The following is a 9,156-nucleotide window of genomic DNA, read 5'->3' as shown; positions in this document are numbered from 1 at the left end:
TCTCTTGACTACCTTGTGAAGGAATAAAACGATGTTTCCTTAGTTCTTTAACATTATGACTAGAGATGAGCGAGCATACTCGTCCGAGCCTGATTCAAGCCATACTCGTCCGAGCCTCGTTCAAGTTTTGGGGTACTCGAGATGCTCGTTACTCGAGACAAACACCACGCGGTACTCGAGTCAATTGCATTTACCTTGCCCGCATGTTTAGTGCCATTTTCTAGCCAATAAACATGCGGGGAAGGCATTACCACTTCCTGCTGTGACGTGCCAGCCCTCTGCCCACCAACAGCAGTTAGTGGCTGGGCCGATCAGATGACCGCCGAGTACTTAAACTGGTCCCGCCAGCGGCTCACCTCAGACTCATGCTAGCAGAGGTTAGGTAAAGTGCTGCTGCTGATATAGGGACAGTGTTAGAGTAGGGTCCTGTCTTCAAGAGCTCCAACGGCCCTTCTTAGGTCTACTCTTCATAGTGTGCATTACTGTAGTGGCTGGCTGGGACCAGGAGTGCACCAATTTTTTTTTTATTAAGCATCTAGGGCTGTGCAGGCCATTTCAACAATAGCATTCTCAGTCTGCAGTGCATAAGGCAGAGTTTAGGGACAGAGCTGCTTATATAGAGAAAGTTTTACAGACGTGATCCTCTCTACAAGAACCCCAGCGGTCCTTTTTAGGGATACTTCTCACCACGTGCATATAGTTGTGGCTGGCTTGGAGCAGTAATGCACCATTTTTTTTTAAGCATCTGGGGCTGTGCAGGCTATTTCAGCTATAGTATTCTCAGTCTGCAGTGCATTAGGCAGAGTTTAGAGACAGAGCTGCTTATATAGGGAAAGTTTTACAGTTGTGATCCTCTCTACAAGTACCCCAACAGTCCTTTTAGGGCTATTTATCACCATGTGTATTATAGTGGTGGCTGGCTTGGAGCAGTAGTGCACCATTTTTTTTCTTATGCTTCTAAGCTTGTTATCAGCCTTTCACTTATACCGTTCTATGTCTGCAGTGCATTAGACAGAGGTCTCATTGCTAAACAGTACTGTAATAATTCCTAGGCTACTGCAAAGTTTTTTAGTTATACCGTTCTCAGTTTGCAGTGCATTAGACAGAGGTCTCACTGCTAAACAGTACTGTAATATTTCCTGGGCCACTGCAAACTATTTCAGCTCTGTCACTGTGCAGAGTGTCTCACAATACCCTTCCCTTGGGGGGTTGAGATAGCCGCAGTTACCAGCACTATCCACTGGCTTTAGAGTCTTCTTCCACTCCATACAGCCTCTCTTATCTACAAGTCTCTGTGAGCGGTAAATTACCCCTAGGTATCAGCGCAAGACAGCGGGTTAATTTTTTCAAGTCACAGCATAGAGCCCCCGCTATCTACAAGATTGTGTGAGGTGAATTAGCCACAGTTGTCAGCACTGTCCAGTGGGGTAATTTATTTGGGCCCTGCTCTATCCTTAATCCGCCATGATGAGGAGTAGGGGTAAGGGTCGAGGACGTGGATGCAGGCGTCCAAGTGAGGGTGTGGGCGCAGGCCAAGTTCCTGGGCGGGGTGAATCACAGACAGCTGCTGAGGGATTAGGAGAGAGGCAAGTTTCTGGGCTCCCCAGCTTCATATTACAATTTGCGGGTCCGCGTGGTAGACCTTTATTACAAAAAGAGCAGTGCTCGCAGGTCCTGTCGTGGATGGCAGAAAATGCGTCCAGCAAGGTATCCACCACCCAGTCTTCTACGCAGTCCCCTACTCCTGCCCTAGGGACTGCAACACTGAATCCTCCGGCTGCTCCTCCTTCCTCCCAGCCTCCTCACTCCATGAAAATGACATACTCTGAGTAGGCAGACTCCCAGGAACTGTTCTTGGGTCCTTGCCCTGAGTGGGACAAAATGGTTCCTCTCTCACCTGAGGAGTTTGTCGTGACCGATGCCCAACATTTCGAAAGTTCCCGGCGTCTGGGTGATGAGGCTGGGAACTTCCGGCAATTGTCTCAAGAGCTTTTTGTGGATGAGGATGATGAGACACAGTTGTCTGTCAGTGAGGTAGTAGTAAGGGGAGTAAGTCCGAGGGAGGAGCGCACAGAGGATTCTCAGGAAGAGCAGCTGTACGATGGGGTGACTGACCCCACCTGGTTTGCTAAGCCTACTGAGGACAGGGCTTCAGAGGGGGAGACAAGTGCAGCAGCAGGACAGGTTGGAAGAGGCAGTGGAGTGGCCAGGGGTAGAGGCAGGCCCAGAGCGAAGAATCCCCCAACTGTTTCCCAAAGCACCCCCTCGCGGCAAGCCTCTGTGCAGAGGGCTAGGTGTTCAAAGTTGTGGATGTTTTTTTAGTGAGAGCGTGGACAACTGACTAACAGTGGTGTGCAGCCTGTGCAGCACCAAGATCAGCCGGGGAGCCACCACTACCAGCCTGACCACCACCAGCATGCGCAGGCATATGATGGCCAAACACCCCACAAGGTGGGACGAAGGACATTCACTGCCTCCAGGTCACACCACTCTCTCTTCCCCTGTGCCACAACCTTCCACACAGATCCAATCCCACTCCCAGATTGCAGGCACGAATGCCTTCTGGCCTACACCCACACCCTCACCTCCACGGTCATCCACTCCATCCAGCAATGTCTCTTAGTGCAGTGTTCAGCTGTCGCTAATACAAGCATTGGAGCGAAAGCGGAAATATGCCGCCACCCACCCGCATGCACAATCTTTAAACGTGCACATTGCCAAATTTATCAGCCTGGAGATGCTGCCGTACAGGCTTGTGGAAATTGAGGCTTTCAAAAACATGATGGCTGCTCGGTCCCCAGTCGCCACTATTTTTCACGGTGTGCCGTCCCAGCCCTACACCAGCACGTCTCCTGCAACATAAGTCTTGCCCTCATCAACGCGGTTACTGGGAAGGTCCACTTAACCACGGACACGTAGACAAGTACTGACGGGCCACTATATCTCCCTGACGGCACATTGGGTGAACTTGGTGGAAGCTGGGACCGAGTCAGAGCCTGGGTCCGCTCACGTCCTACCCACACCCAGAATAGCGGGTCCTACCTCGGAGCTGGTATCTGCGGCGTTTTATGTTACCTCCACCAATCCCTCCCCCTACTCCGCCACCTCCACCTCTCTATTAAGAAGTGCGAGCAGTTGGTAGCGCACGGCATGGCAGCACAATGGTGGGCAAGCGTCAGCAAGCCGTGCTGAAACTAATCAGCTTAGGCGACAAGAGGCACACAGCCCCTGAGCTGTTGCAGGGTCTAATAGAGCAAAACGACCTCTGGCTTTCGCTGCTGAGCCTCCAACCTGGCATGGTCGTGTGTGACAAAGGCAGTAACCTGGTGGTGGCTCTGCAGCTCGCCAGCCTCGCACACGCGCCATGCCTGGCCCACATCTTTAATCTGGTGGTTCAGCGTTTTTTGAAAAACTACCCCCACTTCTCTGACCTACTCGACAAGGTGCGCTGCGTCTGCGCGCATTTCTGCAAGTCCACCACGGATGCTGCCACCCTGAGGACCCTGCAACATCGGTTTCAGCTGCCAGAGCATCGACTGCTGTGCGACGTGCCCACACGCTGGAATTCTATGTTGGCCAGGCTGTATGAGCAGTGTAGAGCAATAGTGGAATACCAGCTGCAACATGGGCAAAGGAGTGGTAGTCAGCCTCCACAATTCTTTACTGAAGAGTGGGCATGGATGGCAGATATCTGCCAGGTCCTTGGAAACTTTGAGGAGTCTACCCAGATGGTGAGCGGCGATGCGGCAATCATTAGCGTTACCACCCCGCTGCTTTGCCTGCTGAGAAGTTCACTGCGAAGCATAAAGGCCGACGCTTTGTGGTTGAAACAGGAGATGGGGGATGACAGTATGTCGCTTGATAGCCAGAACACCCTCATGTCTATATCTCAGCTTGCTTTGGAGGAGGAGGAGGAAGAACAGGAGGAGGAGGAGGAGGGGGGGGGGGAAGAGACAGCTGGCCACACTGCAGAGGGTACCTATGCTGCTTGCCTCTCATCTGTTCAGCGTGTATGGGCTGAAGAGGAGGAGGAGGATCCTGAAAGTCATCTTCCTAGTGAGGATAGTGATGTGTTGCATACTGGAACCCTGGCACACATGACTGACTTCATGTTAGGCTGCCTTTCCTGTGACCCTCGCGTTAGATGCATTCTGGCCAACACGGATTACTGGGTGTACACCGTTCTAAACCCACGGTATAAGGAGAACCTTTCCACTCTCATTCCCAAAGAGGAAAGGGGAACGAGAGTGATGCAATACCACAGGGCCCTGGTGGAAAAAGTGATGCTAAAGTTCCCATCTGACAATGCTAGTGGCAGAAGACGCAGTTCTGAGGGCCAACAAGCAGGGGAGATGCGGGGATCAGGCAGCATGTCAAGCGCAGGAAGGGGAACCCTCTCCAAGGCCTGTGCTAGCTTTATGGCTCCCCAGCAAGGCTGCGTCACCACTCCCCAATTAAGGCTGAGAAGGAGGGAGCACTGTAAAAAGACGATGAGGGAGTACGTAGCCGATCGTACCACCGTCCTCCGTGATGCCTCTGCTCCATACAACTATTGGGTGTCAAAGCTGGACACAAGGCACAAACTTGCGCTGTAGACCCTGGAGGTGCTGGCTTGCCCTGCCGCTAGTGGCTTGTCAGAGAGGGTGTTTAGTGCTGCTGGGGGAGTCATCACAGATAATCGTACCCGCCTGTCCACTGACAGCGCCGACATGCTTACCCTCATGAACAAAGGCTGGATTTCCCCAGACTTCTCTTCTCCACCGGTGGAAAGCAGCGGATCCTAAAGAATCTTTTCGCTGCCACCTTTACTCTTGCTGCAGAAATGTTAGAGGTGTTCGCCTATACTCTTGCTACAGAAATGTTACAGGGGTTCGCCTATACTTTTGCTACAGAAATGTTACTGGGGTCCGCCTATTCAGTTGCTACTGAATGGCTTGAGGGGTTCGCCTATACTTTTGCTACAGAAATGTTACTGGGGTCTGCCTATACTTTTGCTACAGAAATGTTTCTGGGGTCCGCCTATACTTTTGCTACAGAGATGTTACTGGGGTCTGCCTATACATTTTCTACTGAATGGTTTAAGGGGTTCGGCTATACTTTTGCTACAGAAATGTTACAGGGGTTCGCCTATAGTTTTGATACAGGAATGTTACTGGGGTCCGCCTATACTCTTGCTATAAAAATGTTACAGGGGTCTGCCTATACAGTTTCTACTCAGTGGTTTTAAGGGTTCGCCTATACTCTTGCTACAGAAAATTTACGGGGGTCTGCCTATACTTTTTCTACAGAAATGTTACTGGGGTCCGCCTGTACAGTTTCTACTGAATGGTTTTAAGGGTTCGCCTATACTCTTGCTACAGAAATTTTACAGGGGTCTGCCTATACTCTTGCTACAGAAATGTTGCTGGGGTCCGCCTATACAGTTTCTGCTGAATGGTTTTAAGGGTTTGCCTATACTCTTGCTACAGGAATTTTACAGGGGTCTGCCTATACTCTTGCTACAGAAATGTTACTAGGGTCTAACTATACTTTGGCTACAGAATTGTTACTGGGGTCTGCCTATACGTTTTGTATTGAATGGTTTGAGGGGTCTGCCTATACTTTTGCTACAGAAATGTTACAGGGGCCCGCCTATACTCTTGCTACAGAAATGTTACTGGGGTCTGCCTATACAGTTTCTACTGCATGGTTTGAGGGGTTCGCCTATACTCTTGCTACAGAAATGTTACTGGGGTCTGCCTATACAGTTTCTACTGAATGGTTTGAGGGGTTCGCCTATACTCTTGCTACAGGAAATCATACTGGGGTTCACCTAAACTTTTGCTACAGAACTGTTACTGGGGTCTGCCTATACTTTGGCTACAGAAATGTTACTGGAGTCTGCCTATACGTTTTCTACTGAATGGTTTAAGGGTTTCGCCTATACTTTTGCTACAGAAACGTTACTGGGGTCTAGCTATACTCTTGCTACAGAAATGTTACTGGGGTCCGCCTATACTTTTGCTGCAGAAATATTACTGGGGTCTGGCTATACTCTTGCTACAGAAATGTTACAGGGGTCTGCCTATACTTTTGCTACAGAAATGTTACTGGGGTCCGCCTGTACTCTTGCTACAGAACTGGTACTGGGGTCTGCCCATGCTTTGGCTACAGAAATGTTCCTGGGGTCTCCCTATCCCATTTCAACTGAATGGTTTGAGGGGTTCGCCTATACTCTTGCTACAGAAATGTTAAAGGGGTCCGTCTATACAGTTTCTACTGAATGGTTTGAGGGGTTTGTCTATACTCTTGCTACAGAAATGTTACAGGGGTACACCTATACTTTTGCTATAGAACTGTTACTTGGGTCTGCCTATACTTTGGCTACAGAAATGTTAATGGGGTCAGACTAAACATTTTCTACTGAATGGTTTGAGGGGTTTACCTATACTCTTGCTACAGGAATGTTACTAGGTTCCGCCTATACTTTGGCTACAGAAATGTTACTGGGGTCTGCCTATACGTTTTCTACTGAATGGTTTTAAGGGTTCGCCTATACTCTTGCTACAGAAATTTTACAGGGGTCAGCCTATACTTTTGCTACAGAAATGTTACTGGGGTCCGCCTATACTCTTGCTACAGGAATTTTACAGGGGTCTGCCTATACTCTTGCTACAGAAATTTTACAGGGGTCTGCCTATACTCTTGCTACAGAAATGTTACTGGCGTCCGCCTATACTTTGGCTAAGGAAATGTTACTGGGGTCTGCTTATACGTTTTCTATTGAATGGTTTGAGGGGTTCGCCTATGCTCTTGCTACAGGAAATCATACTGGGGTTCACCTAAACTTTTGCTGCAGAACTGTTACTGGGGTCCGCCTATACTTTTGCTACAGAAATGTTACTGGGGTCTGCCTGTACTCTCGTTACAAAAGTGTTACTAGGGTCTGCCTATTCAGTTTCTACTGAATGGTTTGAGAGGTTTGCCTATTCTCTTGCTACAGGAATGTTACTGGGGTTCGCCTATACTTTTGCTACAGATCTGGTACTGGGGTCTGCCTATACTTTGGCTACAGAAATGTTACAGAGGTTCGCCTATACTTTTGCTACAGAAATGTTATAATGGTCCGCCTATACTCTTGCTACAGAAATGTTACTGGGGTCTGCCTATACAGTTTCTACTGCATGGTTTGAGGGGTTCGCCTATACTCTTGCTACAGAAATGTTACTGGGGTCTGCCTATACAGTTTCTACTGCATGGTTTGAGGGGTTCGCCTATACTCTTGCTACAGAAATGTTACAGGGGTCCGCCTATACTTTTGCTACAGAACTGTTACTGGGCTCTGCCTATACAATTTCTAGTGAATGGTTTGAGGGGTTTGCCTATACTCTTGCTACAGAAATGTTACAGGGGTCCGCCTATACTTTTGCTACAGAAATGTTACTGGGGTCCGACTATACAGTTTCTACTGAATGGTTTGAGGGGTTCACCTATACTCTTGCTACAGAAATGTTACTAGGTTCTGCTTATACTTTGGCTACAGAAATGTTACTGGGGTCTGCCTGTACGTTTTCTACTGAATGGTTTGAGGGTTTCGACTATACTTTGGCTACAGAAATTTTACAGGGGTCTGCCCATGCTGTGGGTGCACAAAGACTTCCCATCGTGGTGTTTTTAATGCCGAGGTCCTTGGTGTGGTGAAACTCTGCCATGCTTGGGCACTCTGATTTCTTCCTGTGTAATACCATCTTTGTGCACCGACAGCATAGGCGAGCCCAAGGAACTCAAAGACTTCCCATTGTGGTATTGAGCTATCTGACACCTACACAGAATGAATTGTGTGGGGACACATGGATTTCCCATTGCTATGTAACTCGCGGTCTCTTGGGTCACACTTAGTGGAGGCTGGGACCAAGCCTGACCCTGGGCCCACTCACGTACGTCCAGCACAGAGTATTGCTGCATTGTGGAGATGAGTAGAAGTGCTGGCACCTGAGTCCCCTTTATGCCCACCTTTGCGGCTCCTGACAATTTTGTAATGGAGGTGGCACGGGATTGGAATGATGATCGTATGTCAATTTATCATGAATTCTCAACAGCATTGTGGGCTATCGAGGGTCGCTGCCTGGCCCTGCCAACCCTCTGCAGTGTGTGCCTCCGGTTCCTCCTCATCCATTATGCACCTATAAATAGACATAAGGCTGGTGTGGCTATGAAGTGAGCGTGTGGCATGAGGGCAGCTGAACGCTGTGCAGGGAAAATTTTGTGTGCGCTGTGGATGCAGGGTTGTGCGGGGGGGGGGGGGGGGGTGGACAGCAATGCCAGAATGTAACCCAGGAGAAGAAGCAGCGGTGTCACCTGCAGGCAGTGATTGTCCTTGGTTGCAGGTAGTGTGGTGCTTAGCTAAGATGTGCCAGCGTGTGTGTCTTGCTAATGAGTGTGTGTCCCAAGTAAATTGTTAGGTGGGTGACGCCAGACTCTTGCTACAATTTTGGCTTAATAGTGGGACCTGGGAGCCTCAGATGCCGCCATGCATGCTGCCCCTGCCCTTCCCTATCCATTTCTGTGGTATGTTTTCTGGTGTTTGACAAGTCATCACCTATGTGGGGCATCGGTCCCATACAAAAATGCTTGAGTCGCCATTGACTTCAATGGGGTTCGTTACTCGAAACGCGCTCTCGAGCATTACGAACGGTTCGACTTGAGCAACGAGCACCCGAGCATTTTGGTGCTCGCTCATCTCTAATCATGACAGATCTCGCGCTATCCGGCATTGGATCCGTCTGTCACTGATAGCCGACCTCCCGCTGCAACAGCGGCGGTGCATCGGAGAGACCTGCACAGAAACAGAACATGCCACCTTTTTTTTTCCTTGCGTGTTTTTACGCGGACAAATCGCAGCTGTGTGCATAGGATTGCATTATGTAATGCAGTCCTATGCAAGCAGGCACGGGCGGAAATTCTGTGGGAAATCCCACCGCGGAATTTCCGCTCATGTTCTCGGGGCCTAATGCACCGCTGTAGATTGTTTTCTCTCCATACGTTATGACTCTGATATTTGTTTATGTATCTTCTTATACAAAGGGCATTAGCCCAAAACCTTGTAACTGTACTTAGTGGGAATATCTAGCCTATTTCAATAAACCTAATGAGTAAAAGCCCCTGAGCGTGTCCAAC

Source organism: Eleutherodactylus coqui, chromosome 1 (genome assembly GCF_035609145.1).
Source record: "Eleutherodactylus coqui strain aEleCoq1 chromosome 1, aEleCoq1.hap1, whole genome shotgun sequence".
Classification (NCBI taxonomy): Eukaryota; Metazoa; Chordata; class Amphibia; order Anura; family Eleutherodactylidae; genus Eleutherodactylus; species Eleutherodactylus coqui.
Note: the sequence above shows the minus strand (reverse complement) of the source record.